Below are 26,144 nucleotides of genomic sequence, written 5' to 3'. Positions count from 1 at the left end.
GGAGAAAAGATGTGTAAACGGGAGGAACTCCTAACACAAGAAAGGATCAAGATGACCATGTGCAAAAGCAGCAGACGGGAGCAATGACTGGTCCCGAGTGGTCCAACACAAGCTGGGGGCCCTCCCTAACCCTGAGTAAGGCCCCCTCTTCCATGCAACTACCCTGATCTCTGGTTCCACTACTCGCACCCATCTGCTGTGCTCCTCACATATGACAGGCCTCCAGTTGTTCCCACATTTACCACCTGTTCCCCTACAAGACTGAACAGGCTGCTCTGGGCACCCAACCTCCAACTACCAAACACCCAGCTGGGCTCAACAAGTATGTGTTGAACAAGAATGGAAGAGACTGGACTACACAACAATAGTGTTTCCCTCTTGACAGGAACCATTTTACAGGTTTTCACCAGCTCCATCCGTGCCGTTATTCTCATTTCACATATGAGGACACTGAGAGGTTCCGAAAGATTAAGCTATTTGCCTCCTGTCACACAGAGAAGTGACCAGCAACAGCCAGGAGTCAAACTCGAATCAGGCCTGTCATTTAAAAGTGAAAACTTGTTCCAAATTCCTAGGAAGTGGCTCTCTCACTGCTTATTCCCTACTTTCCCCAATGATTCACTAGGGAGAAAAAATATCAAGACTAGTGTCTTCAAGACCTTCACAAAACACCTTCTCCTGAAAGATTTGCGTTTTAAATAAAAACCTTAATCTGGAGAATCGATTGGCAGAAAGGGGGAAGGATGCAAAACTAAAACAATGCTTTCAACAGCAAACAGTTCTCTCCGTCCTTCCCCACTGCTGCCGACCCCCGGCTTCAGGGCAAACGTTCTCAAGTCACTACTTTCGAGGGGTTAGCAGAGTTCTTTACCTTTCCTTGAAAATCTAAAACGACGTGACTTTTTTAAAAATAAAAATTCACGTCGGCTAACCCAGGGGGGCTGCTAATGTTCGTGTCCGGGCGACGCTGGACACACCTAGGGTTTTTCTATTGAGCTCCGACTGCAGTCTCGCCAAAACCCAACATTCGAGTCGGACCCGTTAGAACGTAACCAGAAAAGCCCGGACGCCTGGCTATTGTTGCAGCCCCGGCGGACACCGGGATGTGGGCTACTGGACCGCCGACGGGGCGACGCGCTTTGTCCGGCGACCCTGGCGAGAGCGCGCGCGAGGGGCGCGCGGCTTCCACGCGGCCCGGGCCCCCACCCCGCCGTCCCGCGGATACTGTAGTCGCCGAGGCCTCGCTGCCTGTGGCCTTCCCCGCGCGCGCGGCGCCGGCCAGGCTTCTTGACCCTCGGGCGCCGCCGTACCCCGGCCCCGCTCCGGGCGCCGGCGGCCCCCTCCCCCCTTGGCGGCCCGGCTCCATTCAAACCGTCCTCCCAAGCCCCGCGCCGCGCTCCCCCCGCGACCCGCGTTCCTTACCGGGAGTCGCCGGCGCCGTCGCCTTCCCGGCGCCGCCCCCGCCCCTCCACGCGGGGCCGGGGGCAGAATGGGCGTCTCGCTTCTTCTCACGAAACAAAGAAGCAGCCGCCGCAGCCGCCGAGCGAGGGTAAGCCTCGCGCGCGCGCCCGCCTGCCTCAGCCGCCCCCCCACGCTGCCCGCGCCCCCGCTGCGCGCGCACTCGCCACCTCCCCTCCCCCCACCACGAACTCCCTCTCTCGCTTCCGCCGCTGGCCCGTCCTCGTGCGCGTGCCCGCCCGCCCTTCCGCTCCTAGCGCGCGTGCGCGTCTAGCCGGGGTTGTCTGGGAGAGGTGGGTGGGGCCAGAGAGAGCTATAGCGCCCGACGCGCCTCCCCACTCCGTGTGGGACGGTCATGCGCCTGCGCGCGGTGCTCTCCGTCCTCGCACGCCGCGCGTCTCAACGCCGCCGAGCATGCGCAGAGCAGGCGGCACTGCGGCGGTGGTGGAGGCGGCAGGGGGAGGTTGGGGGATGGGATGGGATGGGTGGTGGAGAGGTCTGTGGGGAAAGCGTGGCCGAGGATCCCTGAGACTCAGAAGTGAGGCTTCCAAGGTCGTGCATGAAGGCAGGAGGCGGACAGGCTGGGCCGGGGATGAGCAGAGCCGGCCCCTGGGCCAAGTGCAGGTCGATGTTCCGATGATGGCGGTGCCCGTTCGGCAAAGCCTGGGGGGCAAAGACCGTGGCTACCTTTTCCGCAAAACTTACCTAGGGCTATTAGTTTAGCAGATATCTATTGACCTGCCGCAGACTGAGGTGCTGTAGTACCGAAGAGAAATCTCAGCCTCTGTGGCGCTCATTTTAGTGGGAGAGGCAGGCGCGAGGCAAGAAAACTCTTCAGTAAAATACACTATGTTGAAATGGACACCTGAAGGGTCGGGGAAGTTTTAAATGGGGCAGCTAGGGAAAGCCTCGCTGCTAAGACATTTGAGTCAAGACATAAAAGCAGTGAGAGAGAGAGCGTTGTTGCAAGTGTGAAGGCCCGGAGACTGTAGGAGGCTTCATCTCTTAAATTTTGAGAGTATCTCTGAGTCTGTATACGTTGTTTCTAGCCCCACAACTGGACAAACGGTCCCCAGGACCAAGTCCCACAGCCTGTGACTCCCTACCCCTGCTTCTCTCAGGCCTGCTCTTCCTCATTTTTCAGGTCTCAGCTGACTCATCACCTCCCCTGGCCTTGCCTCCTGTTTGATCACCACCTCCTTTTCCTTCCTTTCACATTTCTTGGGTAACCCCTTTAATATCTGTCTCCCTAACCTAGATTTGAATGGCACAGTGTTGTCAATTTTAGTCCCTAGTGAATACCGAATATCTAGTGTGGTGCCACCCTCTGCCACACACTAGATACCTTAAAATATATTTTTTTAATTGAAGATATATATTAGCTTCTATGGAGTGTGTATCATCAGCTCTTTGGGCCTTTCCAAGCCCAAGGTGAGGCCCTTAGAACATAGAGCAGCAGCTAATACCTTGGCCTGAAGCCAAAAAGACCTGCATTGAAAACCTGACTCTCCTTAGTACCTGGGGGATGCCAGGCAAGTTTACTGGAGGCATCCACACGTCTCTTCACCTGTAAAGTCAAAACAGTGACAGCACTCATCTCCACAGTGTTGGTTATGAGGAATCCATGAAAACAGGCCATGGAGAAGCTCTCGGTGACTTAGCTTGTGACGTTGGATAATGGACAGGTAATGGGCAAGTGGGGTCTGGACTTTGGCTTGTCTCATTCATTCAAACAGTATTTCTAAAGTGCCTTCAACATCTTAAATGCTGAGCAGGAGACTTCCTTGGTGGTCAAGTGGTTAAGAATCTGCCTTGCACAAAAAATAATACAACATTGTAAAGCAATTATCCAATTAAAAATAAATTAAAAAAAAAAAAAATCCGCCTTGCAATGCAGGGGATGCAGGCAGGTTTGATCCCTGGTTGGGCAAATAAGATCCCACACGCTGCAGAGCACAAGAGCCACAACTAGAGATTCCGTGCCCTGCAACTAAAGATCCCGCATGCTGCAACTAAGACCTGACCCAGCCAAAAAGCCCAAAAACGCCGAGCTGGTCTTAGTCGTGTGGTGATGTACTGAGCAGGCAGGGTTCTGGCCCTTGGAGCAGACAGTCCATGAGTTCAGCTAACGATCTCCCACACCGATCACACTAATAATACTTGATAGGAAAAATCTAAATGCATTGGAAGAAAAGCCCCGGGGGTTGATAATATGGGGTCTTCCTGGGGTTGAGAAGTCAGGTCAGACTCTCCATATGCCAAGACCCAAAGGAGGAGGGCACTCAGCGGAGGAAACAGGATGTACAAAGACCCTGAAGAGGGAAAGGAGCGTGGGAACAGAGGACAGCTCTTGTGGCTCTGTGGGGGGAGGTCTGCAGTAGCCGGGGAGGGCAGGGCTTCGTGGACAATTCTTAATATTCTTCAAACCTGGCACATTCCTGCCTCAGGGCCTTTGCACATGTGCTTCTGACCCCTGCATGGCTGTGTCTCCCAGAGAATCTCTGTAATGTTACAGATGCGACCTCCTACATCCCCAGGTGATTTCTCTCCATTGTACTCATCCTGCACGCTGGAACGTAAGCTTTCTGTCTGTCTCCAGCACCTAGCACAGTGCCTAGTGACTGGTGCGTGGAAAAGAGGCTGAAGAAGCACTCTCCAGTGGCCCATGCTGCCTCTCACACAAAATCAGAGTTTATGAGATGCTTGTTGAGGCCTCAGTAGTACACCCGTGACGTCTCAGATGCCACTAGGGAGATGCCGAGAGTGAAGTCAGAGCTTTAGGCTCCACCCCTCATCTCCTGTGTCCACTTTCCCCATATGCTGCCTGTTACAATGATAGCTGCCCCTCCTGCCTTCCCCAGTGGGCAGAACAGGGCCAGATAGGGGCATGAGGAAGCTGTGCTCTGCAAGGATGCAAAGAGGAGTGTAGCAATCCAGATGTTTGCAGCATCACTCCCCACGTGGCAAAAATACAATTCCCTGTTGGTCTTAGGAGTCTCAGAGTCTACATTCACATCTACACCCTCGTATCTGTGGCCCTATTAGGTAGGAGCTTCCCATGTAGCTCAGAGGATGTGTCAGAGTTCTCTAGAGACACAGAATCAATAGGATGTTGGATATACATACACATTCACACATGCTTAGTCACTCAGTCATGTCTGACTCTGCGACCCCATGGACTGTAGCTCGCCAGGCTCCTCTGTGCATGGGATTCTCCAGGCAAAAATACTGGAGTGGGTTGTCATTTCCTTCTCCAGGGGACCTTCCCGACCCAGGAATCAAACCCGCATCTCCTGCACTGGCAGGTGAGTTCTTTACCACTTGAACTACCTGGAAAATCCCAGATATACACACACACACACATACATACATCCTATTGATTCTGTTGCACTGGAGAAATGAAGTATATATGCATATAGAGAGAGAACACACACACACATATATATATATTAATATATATGTATATAGATAAATGAGAAAGATGTTTATTTTAAGGAACTGGCTCACATGACTGTTGTTGATCAGTGGCTCAGTCATGTCTGACTCCTTGTGACTCCATGGAATGCAGCACAGCAGGCTTCCCTGTCCTTCACTCAAACTCATGTCCATTGAGTCGATAATGCCTTCCAACCATCTCAGCCTCTGCCGCCCCCTTCTCATTTGACCTTCAATCTCCCAGCATCCAGGGCTTGTAGGATCTGGCAAGTCTGAAGTTTGATCTGTAGGGCAGGCCAGAGGCTGGGAATTCAGGGAAGAGAGGATGCTGCAGTGTTTGAGCTTGAATCCCACAGGGCAGCAGGCTGGAAACTTGGGCAAGGTTTCTGTGCCACAGTCTTGAGACCTTCCTCTCTGGGAATCCATAGTTTTTGCCTTATATATGATTGGATGAGGCCCATCCACACGATGGAGGGTCCACGGTTTGACTCAACATCGTGACTCCGATTTAAACATGAATCCCATTTTGATAAAAGTCTCCACAGCAACATAGGAACTGGTGTTTAACCAAATGGCTGGGTGCCATGACCCAGCCAAACAGATACACAAGATGAACCATTACAGAGAAAATGGACTAATCTCTTTTGACTCAAATCAAGGTCTTGAAATAACATGCTCACCCACATCCAGTGGGTGACAATGTGAAATGCATACTCTTCAGTTGCCACAGTAAAGTGGATGCTGCTGTTATTCATTGCTCAGTCGTGTCTGACTCTGCAACATCATGGGCTGCAACACACCAGGCTTCCCTGTCCTTGACTATCTCCCAGAGTTTGCTAAGATTCATGTCGAGTTGATGATGCTGTCTAACCATCTCATCCTCTGTCGCCCCCTTCTTTTCCTGCCCTCAATCTTTCCCAGCATCAAGGTCTTTTCCAATGAGTCAGCTGTTTGCATCAGATGGCCAAAGTATTGAAACTTCAGCTTCAGCATCAGTCCTTCCAGTGACTATCCAGGGTTGATTTCCTTTAGGAAATACTTTTTTGAGTATCTCTTCAGATCTTACTTAGGCATAAAACTGCTAATTTATTAACCAAATATATATTTATTCCTCAAACATGACCTATTGCCCTGAAAAATGGGCATCACAAGAAAACTGTTTCCCCAAATCAAGCAATGAGATGTGCTGTGCAGAAAACAAGAAGCCATCCTTCCAAATTACAAACCCAGGGCAATAGATTTCTTTTAGCTGGAAGCCCAAGTTTTAAATCAGCTCAGCAGATGATCAAGAATATTGTGTTACACTTGCGGCAAACTATGTCACTTTCTGCAACTACAGGTGGAAACTACCCACATTTTTCATAGTTTTATAAGTGTTTTATAGGTATGTCTTATTTAGGGGGCTTCCCCGCTAGCTCAGCGGTAAAGAATCTGCCCCTAATGCAGGAGACGCAGGTTTGATCCCTGGGTCGGTCAGGAAGATCCTCTGGAGAAGGAAATGGCAACCCACTCCAGTATTCATGCCTGGAGAATTCCATGGACAGAGGAGCCTGGTGGGCTACTGTCCATGGGGTCACAAAGAATCAGACATGACTGAAGCGACTTAGGGACTAAATGACAAATGAAGCAAAGCTGCAGATCACTTGCATTTTCTCAGATGTGTTGAACCTTCTATCCAGAGGAGGAAGGGAGAAGCTTAGGATAACATTTACAAGGAAAACAGGCTCCATCCATACAGTCACAGATGTAGAAAACACACTTATGATTACCAAGCGGGAAAGGGGAGGGAAAGGATAAATTAGGAGATTGGAATTGACATATCCCCAGTACTATAAGATAGGTAACTAATAAGAGACTACTGTATAGCACAGGGAATTCTATAATACTCTCTACTCTATAATGACCTATATGGGAAAAGAATTAAATAAAAAGAGTGGATCTATGTATATGTATAATTGAAACTTCATTATATACTTGAAACTAACACAACATTGTAAATCAACTATAATCCAATAAAAATTAATTTTTAAAAAGATTCTTGTGTAATGGATTGGGTAGAAATTGTTATGCAGTGAACTGAGCAAAAGAAATTATTTTGTTATTGCTTGAAAAATGAAAAGGAAAAAAAAGACCTCATGGCCTGCCATATTTGTTTGGGTTGTTTGGTGTCTCCTGCTCTTGTGTGAGTGTGTGTGTAATTACACCCTCTGTGGCCTTCCTGGGTATTTACCCTGCAGAGTCAACAGGAGCCGCTGTGAGATCTGGTCAGTGCACTCAGTAATTGCCGCTTCCCCTCCTTCCCAATGCAGTCAGTAAGAGGGGACAGCCTGACTCTAATGGCATCACCCTCTGTCAACATCTGGAGAAACAATGCACAATATTCTGCAGTCTGCAGAATTCTCTGCCCTCAGCTTAATGCCACGAACTGCGTATCACATCCACTTATTTACCTTCGTCTGACTTCTGGTACTTCTGCAAACCTGGGCAAATGAACAGATGAGCAAGTTGAAGAAGATACATCTTGTAATATTTTGGGTCCCTTCTCTGTCGTAATCATACCTTAGTTGCTGGAAGAAAATTTGAAGGAGGGGACTTCCCTGGTGGTCCAGTGGTTAGGACTCTGAGCTCCCAATGCAGGAGGCCCAGGTTCGATCCCTGGTCAGAGGACTAGATCCCACATGCTGCAACTAAGACCTGGCGCAGCCAAATAAATTTTAAAAAACAAAAGGAAAGCGGTCTTGCCTTCTGGGAGCTACAGTCTTGGTGGAGGTGTTTGTATGTGCATGCATGCTCAGTCGTATCTGACTCTTTGTGACCCTATGGACTGTAGCTCCCCATGCTCCTCTGTCCGTGGAATCTTTCAGGCAAAAATACTGGACTGGGTTGCCATTTCCTTCTCTAGAACATCTTCCCGACCCAGATATTGAACCCAAGTCTCTTGCATCTCCTGCATCGGCAGGCAGTTTCTTCACCACTGGGCCAGCTGGGAAGGAGTTCAATGTAAGTGATTTTTGTTTAGGAGACAGTTCAATAAAAGTGATTAAATCCATTGCTTAATTTATTTTCAGGTACTGTGCAACTCCTCTGCCCCCATGGAGGTTTCTGTTCTAAAGAAACAAACAAAGAAACATTAACCTGTGTGGGGAATCGCCAAGGCGAGATTAGTTCAAAACACAAGCCTGGAAAATTTTCTTAAGTTCTGAGACCCTATCTGGTGGAGCTCTAGAAATTTTTTTCATAGAACATGTCCAGGGGGCTTCCCTGGTGGTCCAGTGGTTAAGCATCTGCCTGCCAGTGCAGGGCACACAGATTCAATCCCTGGTCTGGGACGATCCCACATGCCTCAGGACAACTAAGCCTGTGCACTCTAGAGCCCATGAGCCACAAGAGAAGCCACTGCAATGAGAAGCCCGTGCACCACAACTAGAGAAAACCCCCACGCAGCAACAAAGCCCTCGCCCAGTCAAAGATAAATAAATTAAAAAGTGCCCAAGGAATGAACATTCCGTAGTGGTCCAGTGGTTAGGACGCCACACTTTCACTGCTGAGGGCACTAGTTCAATCCCTAGTCAGGGAACTAAGATTTTGCAAGTCTTTCAGTGCAGCCAAAAAAAGAAAGTGCCCCAGGTGAGCCTTGGCATCGGTACCGTCTGTGAACAGGTGAGGGAGCAATCATTTCAGTGGCAAGTATCCACAGACTCAGAAACTTACCCACCTGCCTACCAATAGGAAAGGCAAGGGTGAGTCTGGTGAGTAATTTACAACTAGTGTAGCCACGTGATTAATTCCACGTGACCATATTTTTAAACTCTAGATGTAAACGTGTACTAGAGAACACACTACTAGTGTGTCTATCAGGATCTTCTTGATCAGGCAGGGGGTCCCCACCCACAGAGCATCTGGTCAGCGGACCTGGGGCAGGGCCTGAAAACTGGCATTGCAAGCATGTCCCCTGCATTGGAAGGTGGATTCTTAACCACTGGACCACCAGGGAAGTCCGCACCTGCTTACTTTAAATAAACCCTGAATGGCTCAGAAATAGGCTTTGTGAAGTAGCAGGCCTACAAGGCTCTGTCCTCTCCTGCCCACCCCACTCCCCACTGCAGATCTTCCTCTACCTGCTTGGGAATGCAGCCTTGCACACCTAATGCAGGTCCCCTTTTGTCCTGTTCTAGTCTCTAAGGGCAGGAGGAGAAGGGGGTGACAGAGGATGAGATGGTTGGGTGACATCATCAACTCAATGAACATGAGTTTGAGCAAACTCCGGGAGATGGTGAAGGACAGGGAAGCCTGGTGTGCTGCAGTCCATGGGGTCGCAAAGGGTCAGACACAACTCAGTGACTGAACAACCCCAGCTTGAATGCCATCTCTCTGCCTCCCTCCCTGGCATCTTACAGGAAGACTTGGCTTAGATTTAGCTTCCATCCCCACCCCAGACAGGTTAGACACCCTTCCTCTGCTGGGAAAAATAGAGACACAAGAGGGAATCCTTTTTCAAAGGTGTTGAACGGATGAGCTTAGCAAGCCAAGCCGCCGTTGAGGGACCAGAAATTAATATGAGCAACAACAGCTAACACTTGCATAGCATTTCCTGGGTGCCAGCTGCTATTCTAAGCCGGGAATCTGTAAATTTAAATGTAGTGGAAATGCAAGTTGGTACCACCACATTGGAAGACCATATGGCAATTTCCTACAAAACCAAACATATCCTTGGACTTGCCTGGAGCACAAGTGGTTATGAATCCTCTTGCCAATGCAGGGTACACGGGATCGATCCCTGGTCTGGGAAGATTCTACATGCTGCAGAGCAACTAAGCCTGAGTGCCACAACTTCTGAAGCCTGCAAACCCTAGAGCCCGTGCTCCTCAACAGAAGCCGCCGCAATGAAAGGCCCACACACCACAATTAGAGAATAGGCCCCACCTGCTGCAACTAGAAAAAGCCCATGCAGCAACAAAGACCCAGCACAACCAAAGACAAAATAATAAAAGGAAAAACTAAATATCCTCTTATCATCTCACAATTCTGCTCCAAGGTATTTACCCAAATGTATTAAAAACTTAGGTCCACACAGAAACCTGCACACAAGTGTTTCTAGCTGCTTTATTCACAATTGCCAAAATTTGAAGGCAGCCAAGATGCCCCTCGATAAATGAATGGATAAACAAACCGTGATAAATCCAGACAATGGAATGTTAGCACTACAGAGAAACAAGATCAGACCAGGCAGCCCAATTCCCACAACCGTACTTCCACTGCAGGGGGCATGGTTTCGATCCCTGGTCTGGGAACTAAGATTCTGCATGCCTCACAGCATGGCCAAAAAAATAGGGGGAAAAAGACATGGAGGAACCTTAATTGCGTATTTCTGAGTGAAAGAAGCCAGTCTGTAATGGCTATATACCATGTGATTCTAATTCTCTGGCAATTCTGGAAGAGGCAAAACTGGAGAACATAAAAGGAGACCCTCCCCCTGTGGTTGGGGGTGAAAGAGAGGTAGTGAGACCATGCTGTATGATACAGTCAGTGATGGATACATGTCATTTGCCCAAACCCCTAAAATGTGCAACACAGGGTTTTCCCTAATACAAACTGTGGGTGATGGTGATGTGTCAAGGCAGGTATAGCAGTTGCAGCGAATGTACCACTCTGGTGGGGGCTGTTGACAGTGGGGGCGGCTGTGCATGTGAGGGGGGCAGGGGCTCTAAGGAACTTGTGCTGTTCTTTCTGTACTTTCTGCTTAGTTTAGCTGTGAACCTAAAACTGCCCTAAAAATTAAAGCCTATTTTTTAAAAATGGAATATGCAACAATACGTGTGAACCCTAATGTGAACCATGGACTTCAGCCAGTAGTAATGTATCCATATTGATTCAGTTGTAACCAATTTCAGTTGTAGCAAGTATCTCACATTAATGCAAGATGTTAATAAGGGAACCTGGAAACTATGGGATAGATGGTTGATGGGGAGAGGTGCTATATGGGAACTGTATACCATTTGCTCAATTTTTTGTCAACCTAAAACTGCTCTAAAAAATAAAATCTGGGGACTTGCCTGGTGGTCCAGTGGTTGAGAATCCCCCTTGCAGTGCAGGGGATGTGAGTTTGATCCCTGGTGTGTGCGCCCCAACTACTGAGCCCGCACGCCACAACTTGAGAGTCAGTGCACCACAGTGAAGGATCCCACATGACGTAGCTAAGACCTGACACAGCCAAATAAATCTTTGAAAACTAAAGTCTGTTCATCTAAAACCTATACATGCATATCCATATATGTACATGACCCTCGCTGCATCTCCTACCATTGCCCCCACATTATAGTGGGAACTGAGGCAGAGAAAAGGTTAATAATCTACCCAAGGTCAACGCTGTCCTTACAGGCTGGCCTGGTCACAGCCAGGTAGATGGACTCTGGTAGCCATGCCCTTAACCACTGCTGCCAGTGATGGGAGCAAAAGAAAATGCAGGCTAGCGATGGGGCAGGAGTCAGCTGCCTGCAGGTGGCACACAGAGCCAGAGAGAGAAGGGGAACCCTGGTGGCCAGCATCACCTGGGCCCAGTGGTCTGTGACTGAGAGAGCTTGGGTTGGTTTATTTAGAAGATCTCATCTCACCTCTGTAGTCGAGGTTTCCCAGAGAAACAGAGCCAATAGGATGTGTACATGGATGGAAAGAGATTTGATGTGGACTGAATTGTGTCCCCCTAAATTCACATGTTGAAGCTGTTACTCCTACTGTGACTATATTTGGAGGAGGGCCTAGAAGGAGATGATTAAGGTTAAATGAGGTTATGAGGGTGGGGTTCTGATATGATAAGATTAGTGTGCTTATAAGAGCAGACACCAGACAACAGTCTTATTCTTTCTGTCTGTCTCAGGTGGCTCAGTGGTAAAGAATCTACCTGCCAGTTCAGAAGATGCAAGAGACAGAGGTTCAATTCCTGGATCAGGAAGATTCCCCTGGAGAAGCAAATAGCAACCCATTCCGGTATTCTTGCCTGGAGAATTCCATGGACAGAGGAGCCTGGTGGGCTACAGTCCACGGAGTCGCAATGAGTTGGACACAACTTAGCAGCTGGACATGCACACACACAAGAGAAGACACCAGGGAACAATCTTATTCTCTGTCTCTCCCCTCTCCCTCCATCTCCATCTCTAAGTCTGCCATGTGAGCATACAGCAAGAAGGTGGCCATCTACAAGCCAGGAGGGGAGCCCTCTCTAGAAACTGAATTTGCTGGCACCTTGATCTTGGGATGTCTCAGCATCTGCTGCTGCTGAGTCACTTCGGTCGTGTCCGACTCTGTGCGACCCCATAGACGGCAGCCCACCAGGCTCCCCCGTCCCTGGGATTCTCCAGGCAAGAACACTGGAGTGGGTTGCCATTTCCTTCTCCAATGCATGAAAGTGAAAAGTGAAAGTGAAGTTGCTCAGTCATATCCGACCCTCAGCGACCCCATGGACTGCAGCCTTCCAGGCTCCTCCATGCATGGGATTTTCCAGGCAAGAGTACTGGAGTGGGGTGCCATTGCCTTCTCCGGTCTCAGCATCTAGAACTGTGAAAATAAAGGTTTTTCTGTTTTTGAGGCCACCTAGTTTATGGTATGTTGGTACGGCAGCCTGAGCAGACTAAGGTGATTGGTGATCAAGGAGGAGGAGCATGCACGCTCAGTCATGTCTGACTCTTTTGCAACCCCATGGACTGTAACCCACCAGTCTCCTCTGTCCATGGGATTTCCCAGGAAGGAGAGATTGGAATGGGTTTCCATTTCTTCCTCCGGGGGATCTTCCTGACCCAGGATGGAAACCCACCTCTCCTGCAATGACAGGCAGATTCTTGACCACTGAGCCACCAGGGAAGCCCAGATTATTAAGGAAACTGGCAAATCCAGCATCTACAAGATGGGTCGTCAGTCTGGAGACCCAGAAAGAGCTGATGCTGCAGTTCCACCCCCAAGGCAATCTGCCAGCAGAATCCCCTTTTGCTTGGGAGAGTTAGTCTTTTGTTCTAGTCATACCTTCAACTGATTATGCAAGACCCACCTGCATTATGAAGGGCAATCTGCTTTGCTCAGAGTCTATTGATTTAAATGTGAATCTCATCCAAAAACACCCTCACAGGAACATCCAGGATAGCGTTTGACCACATGACTGGGCACCACAGCCCAGTCAAACTAACACATAACATTAGCCATCAATCACCAAAACAGACTAGAAACAGGTGAACACCAGGACATACACATACACTTGCTCCTTGGAAGAAAAGCTATGACCAACCTTGACAGCATATTAAAAGGCAGAGACATTATAAAGCCGGCCTAGCTGTGACAGAACCAGGTGGCCCTCTCACCTGGCCCCCCTCCATCTGCCTCCTCTTTGCCTTTCCCACGCCATCTTCTCCCTTTCTTCCACTGACCTCATTCTGCAGTGCAAATTACGCAGAGGTGTGGCATCCTCCAGCCTGTGGTAGAACAGGTTGTCCAACACTGAACTGGAGAAACAAAGCCCATCTCTGCTCTGCCCAAGCTGGGCCTCCTCCAACATGACCTGTGCATCAGCAGCTGTCAGCAGGGGGCCCCTAGGAAAGGCATTGCAGGGTGGGGCATCAGCCATGCTTGGGAAGGGCTTCACTATCTTGGGTTCCTCTGGATTTTCTCCCTGGGACTTCTCACTAGGTCTTTTTTTTTTTCAACTTTTTATTTTGTATTGAAGTATAGCCGATCAACAATGCTGTGATAGTTTCAGGTCTGGTTTCAGCAAAGGGACTCAGCCATACATATACATGGCATCCATTCTCCCCCAGACTCCGTTCCCACCCAGGCTACCACAGAGCACAGAGCAGAGTCCCATGTGCTATACAGTAGGTTCCTATTGCTTATCCATTTTGAATAGAGCACTGTGTACATGTCCATCCCAGACTCCCTAATTATCCCTTCCCCCCATTCTTTGCCCTGCCCCTGCAACTATAAGTTCATTCCCTTAAGTCTGTGAGTCTCTTTCTGTAGATAAGTTCATTTGTGTCATTTCTTTGTAGACTCCATGTATAAGGCATGCCATAGAGACTTCTCCTGTCTGCCTTCCTTCACTCAGTGGGACAAACTCTAGGTCCATCTATATTGCTGCAAATCGCATTATTTGCCATCCAACCATCTCACCCTCTGTTGCCCCCTTCTGTTCCTGCCCACAATCTTTCCCAGCATCAGGGTCTTTTCCAATGAGTCGGTTCTTCTCATCAGGTGGCCAAAGTATTGGAGCTTCAGCTCCAGCATCAGTCTTTCCAATGAATATTCAAGACTGATTTCCTTTAAGGCTGACTGGTTTGATCTCCTTGCTATTCAAGGGACTCTCAAGAGTCTTCTCCAGCACCACAACTAGGGCAAGGTAAAAACAGCATTTCTTAAATGGCATTGATGAACCAATTTGCAAGGCAGGAATAGAGATGCAGACATAGAGAACAGACTTACGGGCACTGCAGGAGAAGGAGAGGCGGGACGAATTAAGAGAGTAGTGTTGAAACAAACACATTACCGTGTGTGAAACAGATATCTAGTGAGAAGTTGCTCTGTGGGCACAGGGAGCTCAACTGGGTGCTCTGTGGCAACCTAGAGAAGTGGAATGGGGTAGGGGGAAGATTCAGGAGGAAGGGGATATATGTATACTTACGGCTGATTCGTGTTGCTGTATGGCAGAAGCCAACACAACATTGTAAAGCAAAATTATCTTCCATTTAAAAAAAAAAAAAAAGACAGCATTTCTTGCAATCAGAGCCTCTGGGATCTACTTAGGCTAGAAGGATTAGCCTCAGTTGCTACACTGACCTCAGCTGAAGTCCCGACTGTGGCCCACAAGGCCCTGTGCCCTCCACTCCACCAGTCCCCACCGCCCATGCTCTGTAGGCTCACCGGCCTCCTTGCCACCCCTCCAGCCTGCTGGGCATGGTCTTGCCACAGGGTCTTTGCACCTGCTGTCTGTCTGCCTGGAACAATCTCTCTCCAGAAATCCTTGCTCTTCCCTCAGTTCCTTTAATGATTTTTTTTTTATTTTTAGCTGCTGTGTGCTGCACGATGGATGTTAGGTCCCCAGGGACTGAACCTTCACCCCCTGCAGTGAGTGGAAGCAGGGCAGCTTAACCACTGGACTGCCAGGGAAGTCCCTCCCTCAGTTCCTTTAGACTTACTCGAGTCTCAGCATCTCCGATCACCCTTTTGGGTATTTCAGCCCCTCTGTCAGCACTTAGCGCTCTCAGCCCCACTTCTCAATAGCACTCACCACTTTCTAACACGCTGTCTGATTTCCTTATTCACTGTGTCAGTAGTATATTTAGGGACTTCCCTGGTGGTACAGTGACTGAGACTCCACACTCCCGATGCAGGGGGACTGGGTTCAATCCCGTGTAGGGAAACTATATCCCACATGCTGCAGCAAAGATCCAGTGCAGCCAAACAGATAAATAATTTTTTAATAAATAAATTTTTAAATAGTATATTAACTACACCAACGGTCGTCTCCTCTGTCCTGTGTGCTCCCCCACCCCTCCCACTATCATCTGAGCTCCATGAGAGCAAGGGCCTTTGAATTGTTCATTGACTTTTCCCATGTGTCTGTAATATTAATAGTTGCTGGTGTGTAGTAGGTGCTTAGCAAACCTTAAATAAATTAATTCATCTGAGCTACCAATGGGCTTCCCAGGTGGCTCAGTGGTAAAGAATCTCGCTGCCAATGGAGGACATACATGTTCAATCCCTGGGTCCAGAAGATGCCCCGGAGGAGGAAATGGCAACCATGCCAGTATCCTTGCCTGGAGAATCCCTTGGCCAGAGGAGCCTGGTGGGCTAGTCCATGGGTTTTGCACGAGCCATGGATAGGACCCTTTGCTTTAGAATTTGAGAGGTGTTTCCTGAATGAGAAGAAAGACCAAAATATGAACGATTTTTAATTATTTTTAATGTAGTACTTTGCATTTAAAAAACAGTAATAGGGATTTCCATGGCGGTCCAGTGGTTAGAACTTCACACTTTCACTGCCGAGAGCTCAGGTTCAATCCCTGGTCCAGGCACAAGGATCCCACAAGCCACACAATGTGGCAAAAAAAAAAAAGTGCAAAATTAAATTGAAACACAGTAATAACAGCCTTGTTTGTCCATCCACAGCAGCTTCGCCCCTCCAGGTGTTCAAACCAAACGTCTCAGTGTCTTGCTCACCACCTCACTTTCTCTCACCCTCACATCCTGTTCCTCTGGTATTGCTCATCAGTTCTACATTCAAATTGTGTTCCGTGATATTGTGACTAATACTAACAGCAATATATTTGCTTCATCCCCATTGCTGGCACAGAGCTCCTAAAACTCTCGGCACTTCCTAGGCGGTAAAAGCAATAAAGATGTCTTGACAGTGGTAACCAGTGCCTTTCTACACACCTGAGTTTATGTTGATGAGGACTTTTGGAAAGCACCGAGCATGGGAGCTGGTTGTCCAGGGAAGCAAGCCTGTGATGAGAAAGATGGAACTTTTGGTTCCTAACCCCGCCACCAACCTCCAGGGAAGGGAGAGGTGCTGGAGTTTGAATCCATCACCATCTACCAATGATTTCTTCCATCCTGCATATGTGATGAAACCTCCATAAAAACCCAAAAGGATGGGGTTTCCGAGAGCTTCCAGATTGCCAAATCCCCAACTCAGAAGCTCCTGTGTTCAGGACCTCGCCTTGTCCATCTGTTCATCCAGCTGTTGATTCAGATCCTTTCATAACCTTTGTAGCAAACCAGTAATCTAGGAAGTAACATGTTCCTCTGAGTTCTGTGAGCTGCTCTAGCAAAATAATTGAACCCAAGGAGGTGTCATGGGTACCTCTGATTTACAGCCAGTCGGTCAGAAGCACAGAGGACAACCTGAAGTGGCAACTGGTATCAAAGGGACTGGGATGCGCTCTCATTGACCAGAGACCTTAACCTGTGGGTCTGCTGCTGCCCCCAGGTGGGGAGTGGGGAGCAATGTGGATCTTGTTCTCAAAACACGTGGTTGTGCATTTGACCTGCCCTCAGTCCCGCTCCCCCCAAGGACTAGTACAGAGGCGTGCTTCTGTTTCACCCCCGTCAAAGCAGTGCCAGGGCTGGGGCAATTTCCCGGTGGCATCTGTCAAAAGTTATAAAGACATCGAGGGACTTCCCTGGTAGTTCAGTAGCTAAGACTTCTGAGCTCCCAACGGAGGGGGCCCAAGTTCAATCCCTGGCCAGGGAACTAGATCCCACATGCCTCAGGAGTTCCCGTGCCACAGCTAAAGATCCTGCATCTCGGGACTTCCCTGGCAGTTCAGTGGTTAAGAATCCACCTTGCAATGCAGGGGACTTGAGTTCAATCCCAAGACTCCCCGCTTCCACTGCAGAGGGGGCAGATTCAATCCCTAGGGAATTATGATTCCACATGCCACGGAGCAACTAAACCCACGGGCCACAACTGCAGAGTCTGTGCACTGCAGCTAAGACCTGACAGCCAAATAAATAAGTGTTAATAATTAAAAATACTTTATATTTAAAAAAAAAAGATCCTGCATGCTGCAACAAAGATCCTGTGTGCCACAACTAAGACCCAGTGTAGCCAAATAAATAAATAATATTTTTTAAAAAGACTTTTCGGGCAAGAGATGGCAGAAAGGGTGAGCAACAGACTGAAGGGAATATGGAATGAAAATGGCCCACCAGGAAAAAAATCCATCAAACACCAAAGAAGACAGTAATGAAGAAATTAAGATAAACAACAATAAAAAACATATAGGTCATATAGAAAAATATGGCAAATATTTCTCCAGCATTGACAATGGCAATGACACTGGAGAATTAACATCGAGAAGTTTCTGATGTCCTCAGGGATTCATTTATCCTCCAGACACACCCATCCGCAATATTCACAGAGATTATTGCCAACCTAGAAGGCACACTCAGGTTTCAGTGTTCAGAGTTTTTCGGGGGTTTCATTAGGTAGGAATCACTGATTGAATCCTTACATGATCAGATCATTGCCCAAGTGGCTCAGTCTCCTGCCCCCGTCCCCACCTACCCTCCTTGGAAGTCAGGCTAATATCCTGTGACTCCAGGCCTAACTATCTAATTACGTGTTTGGTCTTTCTGGCTCGAACAGCACCCACCCTGAGTCATCAAGTTAGCATAAACAATCCAGGAGTCCACCATGAGTCACTGAGTTAGCATAAACTATCAAGTGTGTTCTGTCTAACATCATATGCAAAAATAAACTTGCAATGAATTAAAGACCTGAATGTAAGGCCAGATAGTATAAAACTCCTAGAGGAAAACCTAGGCAGAACACTCTGACATAAATGTCAGCAATACTTTTTTGGATCCATCTCCTAGATGAATGGAAATAAAAACAAAAATGAACAAATGGGACCTAGTTAAACTTAAAAGCTTTTGCACAGCAAAGGAAACCATAAACAAAATGAAAAGACAGTCTACAGCATGGGGGAAAATATTTGCAAATGATGCTACTAGCAAGGGATTAATTTCCAAAATAAACGAATAGTTCATGCAGCTCTACATCAAAAAAGCAACTCAATCAAAACGTGGGCAGACGATCTAAATGGATGTTTCTCCAAAGAAGACAGACGGATGGCCAACAGGCACATGAAAAGATGTTCAATATCACTAATTATTTAGAGGAATGCAAATCAAAACTATAATGAGATATTACCTCACATGTGTCAGAATGGCCATCGTCAAAAAGTCTACAAATAATAAACACTGGCGTGGATGCGGAGAAAAATAAACCCTCCTGGTGGGAGGAATGGTGGGAATGTAGGTTGGTTACAGCCACTATGGAGAACAGTATGGATGGTCCTTAAAAAAATTAAAAATAGAGTTCCTATGTAATCCTGCAATCCTGGGCATATATCCAGAGCAAACTCTAATTCAAAAAGATAACTGCACCTCATTGTTCATAGCAGCGCTGTTCACAATAGCCAAGACATGGAAGCAACCTAAATGTCCATTAAAAGATGAATAAATAAATGTGGTATATATATACAAAGGAATACTACTCAGTCACTAAAAAAATGAAATAATACCATTTGCAGCAACATAGATGGTCCTGGATATTATCATATTAAGTGAACTAAGACAAAGAAAGACAAATATCTGATATCACTTATTGTGGAATCTTAAAAAATGATACAGATGAACTTGTTTACATAAAAGAAACAGACTCATGGGTATAGAAAACAAATGTACAATTGTTAATGTTATTCAGTCGCTAAGTCATGTCTGATTCTTTGCAGCCCCGTGGACTCAGCATGCCAGGCTTCCCTGTCCTTCACTATCTCCTGGAGTTTGTTCAAATTCATGTCCATTGAGTCAGTGATGCTATCCAACCATCTCATCCTCTGCCAGCCCCCTTCTCATTTTGCCTTTAATCTTTCCCAGCATCAGGATCTTTTCCAATGAGTCGACTCTTCCCATCAGGTGGCCAAAGTATTGGAGCTTCAGCTTCAGCATCAATCTTTCCAATGAATTTTCAGGGTTAATTTGCTTTAGGATGGATTGGTTTGATCTCCTTGCAGTCCAAGAGACTCTCAAGAGTCTTCTCCAACACCATAGTTCGAAAGCATCAGTTCTTTGGCACTCAGCTTCTTTATGGTCCAACTCTCACATCCACACATGACTGCTGAAAAAACCATAGCTTTGACCACACAGACCTTTGTTGGCAAAGTGATGTCTCTGTTTTTCAATATGCTTTCTAGGTATGTCATAGCTTTCCTTCCAAGAAGCAAGTATCTTTTAATTTCATGGCTGCACTCACTATCCACAGTGATTTGGGAGCCCTGGGAAATAAAATTTGTCACTGCTTCCACTTTTTCTCCTTCTACTTGCCATGAAGTGATGGGACTGGATGCCATAATCTTAGTTTTTTTTTAAGGTTGAATTTCAAGCCAACTTTTTCACCCGCCTCTTTCACTTTCATCAAGAAGCTTTTTAATTCCTCTTTACTTTCTGCCATTAGAGTGGTATAATTTGTATATCTGAGGTTGTTGATATTTCTCCAAGCAATCTTGGTTCCAACTCGTGATTCATCTAGCCCAGCATTTCACATGATGTACTCTGCATATAAGTTAAATAAGCAGGGTGACAATATACAGCCTTGTCGTACTCCTTTCCCAATTTTGAACCAGTCTGTCGTTCCATATCTTGTTTTAACTGTTGCTTCTTGACCTGCATACAGATTTCTCAGGAGGCAGGTAAGGCGGTTTGGTGTTCCCATGTCTAAGAATTTTCCACAGTTCGTTGTGAGCCACACTGACAAAGGCTTTTGAATAGTCAATAAAGCAAAAGTAGATGTTTTTCTGGAATTCCCTTGTTTTCTCTATGATCCAAGGAATGTAGGCAATTTGACCTCTGGTTCTTCTGCTTCTTCTAAACCCAGTTTATACATCTGGAAATTCTCAGTTCAAGTACTACTGAAGCCTAATTTGAAGAATTTTGATCATTGTCTTGCTAGCATGTGAAATAAGCACAATTTTAGGGTAATCTGAACATTCTTTGGCATTGTCCTTCTTTGAGATTGAAATGAAAACTGACCTTTTCCAGTCCTGTGGCCACTGCTGAGTTTTCCAAATTTGTTGGCATTCTGAGTGCAGCACTTTAACAGCATCACCTTTTAGGATTTTATATAATTGTGAATAAATCTAAATTCATGTTGAGGGAACTTCCCTGGTGATCCAGTGCACTTCCACTGCACGGGCACAGGTTTGGTCCCTGGTCAGAGAACTAAGATCCCACATGCCATGCTGCACAGCCAAATGGTCAAAAAACAATTAAAAAACAATAATAAACTAAAAAGAAGAATTTTTAAAGAAAAGTTTAAAAATAATAAAAAAGAATGACAAGAAAATAATATAAAAATTAAAAAGGAAAGATTAAAAAAGGAAAAAACAATAATAAAATAAATGCATGTTGAATTTTTTGAAACACTAGTAATGCAATGTTTTTCTGAAGTTGAAAATAAAAAGTCTAGAACTTTTTTTTTAATTAGTATGGTGGCTGGAGTTGAGCAGGTATCTCCCCAGGATAGAAGACCGACCAGGTAGGAACCTGATGTCTGTGTGTCAGGCTGGGAACGTGGCGTGAGAAAGCTGAATGAACAAACCCCTCTGCAACCTCCCCTCTGCAGCACGTGCTCTGAAGGCAGGGTGTATAGCAAGGAGCTGGAAACTGGGAAAGTGTCCTCGACTAGAAAGATGCTGCAGATGACGCCCGAAGAAGGAGCTGGCCTTGAGGCAAAGAGTGGGGTCAGTGGGGACTGGAGAGACAGAGCCAGTGCGTGAGCACAGCTGGCTTCTGCATAAATAAGATTTTGAGCTTCCAGGGGATCGTGTTTCAGAAGTAGTTTTGCAGCTGCCATCCGGCCTCCCTAACAGCTGAACCTGTGTGTCCAGGTGCACTGGGCCCAGCCCGTGTGTGTGAAAGTCTGCTAGTTTTTTTTTTTTTTTTTTTTTAGTTTTTTTCGGCTGCATCATGGGAATCTTAGTTCCCTGAACAGAGGTTGAACCCACACCCACTGCAGTGGAAGCATAGAGTCTTAACCCCTGGACCACCAGGGAAGTCCATATTTTTGTTTTTTTGTGTTTTTTAAAATATTTATTCATTTATTTATCTTACTCGACTGCTTTGGGCCTTAGTTGCATCACGTGGGATCTTTTGTTGTGGCACAGGACTCCCTAGTTGTGGCGTGTGGGCTCTGGAGCCTGTAGGCTCAGGAGTCACAACATGTGGGACCTTAGTTCCCAAGCCGGGGAGTGAACCCAAGCCCCCTGCAGTGGAAGTGCAGAGCCTTACCCACTGGACCACTGGGAAAGCCTCAATTTTTTTTTTAATATTTTTTGAATTTATTTGTAGATATTATTTGTGGCTGTCCTGGGTCTTCGTTCTTCCTCGGATGTTTTTCTACTTGCGGAGAGCAGAAGCTACTCTCCAGTTGCAGGGCTCGGGCCTCTCATTGCCGTGGCGTCTTTTGTTATGGAGCACGGGCTCTAGGGCACATGGGCCTCGGTAGCTGTGGCTCCCAGGCTCTAGACCACAGGCTCGGTAGTTGTGGTGCAGGGGCTTAGCTGCTGCGCAGCATGTGCACACCCACATTCTAAGCAGCGTTATTCACAATGGCTCAGCCAAATAAACAAAAAATGTTTAAAGGAAATGATAAATTCCATGAGAGCAGGACTGGAACTCTTTGCTGCCTCCCAATGCCAGAGATTTTATTGGATGCATAGTGGAGAATATTTTTTTAAAAAAGATTTTCCAGTATTGAGGCACTTCGCATATTGTCAAGGATCAGGCTGTGAATGTGCCTCTGATGACAGCTTGGGTCCTCAGCATGAATCAGCTGGCTGCTAACATAGCTGCTGTCCAGTGAAGTCTCTTCCTCTGAAGATGATGAACCACTGCAATGGACAGAATGCATCCCCCCAAATTCATATGTTAAGATGCTGACACCCAAGATGCTGGTATTAGGAGGCGGGGCCTTTGGGAAGTGGTTAAGTCAGGAGGGTGGATCCCCCATGAACGGAATTAGTGCCCTTGTAAAAGAGACCCCAAAGAATTGATGCTGTCAAACTGTGGTGCTGGAGAAGACTCTTTAGAATCCCTTGGACTGCAAGGAGATCAAACCACTCAATCCTAAAGGAAATTGAAAAAAAGAAAAAATATATATACAAAGGAAATTGACCCTGAATATCCATTAGAAAGACTGATGCTGAAGCTGAAGCTCCAGTACTTTGGCGACCTGATGAGACGAGCCGACTCATTGGAAAAGACCCTGATGCTGGGAAAGATTGAAGGCAGGAGGAGAAGGGGGTGGCAGAGGATGAGATGGTTGGATGGCATCACCGACTCAATGGACGAGTGTGTGAGCAAACTCCAGGAGATGGTGAAGGACAGGGAAGCCTGGTGTGCTGTAGTCCATGGGGTTACAAAGAGTCAGATACGACTGAGCAACAGTGGAGCCCTGAAGAACACAGGGCCACTGAACAATGACAGTGGAGCCCCCCATCTTCTTTACACCATGTGAGGATTGAATGAGAAGCAGGCCACCCACAACCCAGAAGAGAGCCTTCACATTGTGAATGATGCTACTATGAACACAGGTGTATGGGAGACCCTGCTGTCCGTTCTTTTGGGTGCATGCCCTAAAGTGGAATTGCCGGATCATATGGGAGATCTACTTTTAACTGTTCAAAGGACTGCCATGCCGATTTCCATAGTGGTTGTCATCACAACTGTCTCTACTCTTATCTTCTAATTAGAGCAAGTGATACTAGCTGCCATATATGCTAATGATACAAAATTTACTTTGAGAAAAATCAGTAGATGAAACAGTGAGCCCACTGAAATATAACTAAAATTTTGCTCAAAAATCTGGGCGTAAAAGCACATAGAGACTAATCCCCAGCTGCTCTGATTTTTCTTCAAGTTGACTTGTGGAGTGAATATAAACTTTCTCTTTAAATTATTGATTGATTGATTGATTGGCTGCCGTGGGTCTTCGTTGCTGTGTGCCGGCTTTCTCTAGTTGTGGTGAGCAGGGGCTACTCTCTAATTACGGTGTGCAAGCTTCCAGCTGCAGTGGCTTCTCTTGTTGCAGAGCACAGGCTCTAGGCAAGTGAGCTCCAGCAGTTGCGGCCCACAGTATGCAGGATCTTCCCAGACCAGGATGCAGACCTGTGTCCCCTGCATTGTCAGGTGGATTCTTCATCAGTGGACCAGGACCACTAGGGAAGTCCCCAGTATGAACTTCTGAGGTGGACTTTTTGTTCTTTTTCTTTCTTCTTTTGTGTTTGTGCTTTAAGACAAAGGGCACAAACATCTCTGCTTTATCAGGCTGTGGATCTGTAACAAACCTTCAACAGAGGGTGGACTGGAAGGTTTTCCTGAGAGCCTCTCTGGTGATTTTGCAGACTGCATCTTCACAGTGGTTCACACAGAATTTGTAGCAGTCACGTGTCCTTAGAGCTGCTGGCATATTAATTTCTTCACACTCTTTTTGCCAGGGTAATAGCTAGAATGATTGCTGCTCAGAGGACCAGGCCCAGCTGTCTCCATGGTAACATTATACCTTACCAATGTCACTTGCATTGCTCCAAGAATACAGCTCATAGGATCAGGCCCAGTCATCTCCATGGTAACGTTGTACTCTACCAGCATCACCTTCATCTCCCCAGGAACGTGGTTGCACAGGGACCAAGGCAGACCTGCGAGGGAAAAAGGTACCTGCACAGTTTAAATCTCCACTGATACAATCTCCGTCTCTGTAGATCAAGTTTACTATGTTTTAAGAGCAGAAGGTTTCTTAATAGGTCTCAACTGTTTTGCAAGCTGGCATTTCAAAGCAGAGCTTCACAGAAGAATGGCCTGAAATCCTACAGGTGAAAGTATCTTCCAGTGACCACATGCTGGAGTAGAACAGCCTCCAAGCTCTGGTCTCAAGAGTAGAGACAATTAGGAATCTTGCTTTTTGAAAAAGATGTAGCATTTTGATGGCAGAAAACCTATGGCCATTGGGACCTAGGACTCCCCTGGTGGCTCAGTAATAAAGAATATGCCTGCCAACGCAGGAGATGCAGGTTTGATCCTTGGGTCAGGAAGATCCCCTAGAGAATATGGCAACCTACTCCCGTATTCTTGCCTGGGAAATCCCATGGACAGAAGAGCCTGGCGGATACAGTAGCAAGGAGTCGGACGCGAATGAGGGCTGCCCTGGGTCTTAGTTGAGGTATGAGGGCTTCTAGCTGCGATGGCTTCTCTTGTTGTAGAGTATGGGCTCTAAGTGCATGGGCTTCACTACTCGCAGCTTGCAAGCTCAGTAGTACTGGCACACGGACTTAGTTGCTTCATGTCATGTGGGATCTTCCCGGACCAGGGATGGAACCCGTGTCCTCTATATTGCAAGGCAATTCTTAACCACTGGACCACCAGGGAAGCCTTGAGACTAATGTATTTTAACATTTATTGGTTGATGTTTTTGGATGCATAACGTTTGAAGATGCGATTCTGTGACACCAATAACTGAAAAACAGCGGGATGGGGCTGTAAAGACGTGGTTTTGTGTGTTATTGACATTAAGCTGGCATGAATCCAGATTTGAGTATTATAACTTTAGGATGTTGACTGCGATCCCCATGGTAACCGCAAACAAAATGGCTATAGAATATACACAAAAGGAAATAGGAGAAGCATTTAAATGTTTCCCTAAAGAAATTAAACACAGAAGAAAACATAATGCAGGAAATGAAAGACAAAAGAGCTGTAAGTTATATAGAGAACAATTATCAGTGTGACAGAAGTAAGTCCTTCTTTACCAGTAGTTGTTAAGAATAAAGGAATTTCTAGGACTTCCCTGGTGGTCCAGAGGCCAAGACTCCTCGCTCCCAATGCAGGGGGCCCCAGGTTGATCCCTGGTTGGGGAACTAAATCAGCAACCAAGAGTTCGAATGTCACAGCTAAAAAGACTCCACAGGCCCCAGCTAAGATCACAGATCCAGCATGCCACAACTAAGACCCGCAACAGCCAAATATATGAATAATAAAAAATCTTTTTTAATGAATGATGAAACTTCTGACATTTGCTACAGCCTGAACAAACCTAGAGGACATAATACTGGGTGAAATAAGCCAGACATGAAAGGACAAATACTGTAGGATTTCTCTTATGGGAGGTCCCTAGATTCATAGAGACAGAAAGTAGGGGAGTGGGGCCCAGTGATGGGGAGGGGTATGGGGAGGGAATGTTTAAAGGGGACAGAGTTTCACTTTGGGAAGACGAAAAGAGTTCTGGAGATGGACAGTGGGGAGGGTTGCACGACAATGTGAATGTACTTAATGTCACCGAACTATACACTTAAAAATGGTTAACACAGTAGATTTTATGTTATGTATATTTTGCTGCAAGGTGAAACCAGTCAATCCTGAAGGAAATCAACCCTGAATATCCTTTGAAATGACTGATGCTGAAGCTGAAGCTCCAGTATTTTGTCCACCTGATGCGAACAGCCAACTGATTAGAAAAGACCCTGATATTGGGAAAGACTGAGGGCAAAAGGAGAAGGTTGCAGCAGAGGATGAGATGGTTAGATACCATCACCGACTCCATGGACATGAGTTTGAGCAAGCTCTGGGAGACAGCAGAGGACAGGGGAGCCCGGTGTGCTGCAGTACACGGAGTCGCAGAGTCAGACACGATTTAGTGACTGAACAACAACAAA

General features: G+C 46.8%; 1 protein-coding gene and 1 long non-coding RNA gene across 10 annotated transcripts in view; one reads left to right on the top strand and one right to left on the bottom strand.

Annotated features, from left to right (window-relative positions):
• SMARCA4 (SWI/SNF related BAF chromatin remodeling complex subunit ATPase 4) overlaps window positions 1–1,664 on the bottom strand; it is a 90,256-nt gene extending 88,592 nt beyond the window's left edge. For 5 of the 9 annotated variants that reach the window (XM_070373671.1, XM_070373670.1, XM_070373672.1 and 2 more), the window contains exon 1: window positions 1,423–1,664. The gene's annotated coding sequence lies outside the window, so the exon portion shown is untranslated. The remainder of the gene's footprint in view (window positions 1–1,422) is intronic. The other 4 variants (XM_070373674.1, XM_070373677.1, XM_070373678.1 and 1 more) reach the window with 1 other exon arrangement.
• LOC138988511 (uncharacterized) lies at window positions 1,436–26,144 on the top strand. The gene is made up of 3 exons (XR_011464772.1): window positions 1,436–1,549; window positions 23,934–24,149; window positions 25,832–26,144. It is a non-coding gene; the product is annotated as an uncharacterized lncRNA (long non-coding RNA).

This window comes from Bos mutus, chromosome 7 (assembly GCF_027580195.1).
Source record: "Bos mutus isolate GX-2022 chromosome 7, NWIPB_WYAK_1.1, whole genome shotgun sequence".
NCBI lineage: Eukaryota > Metazoa > Chordata > Mammalia > Artiodactyla > Bovidae > Bos > Bos mutus.
The sequence above is the reverse complement of the archived record's forward strand: the minus strand, read 5'-3'. Positions and strand labels throughout refer to the sequence as shown.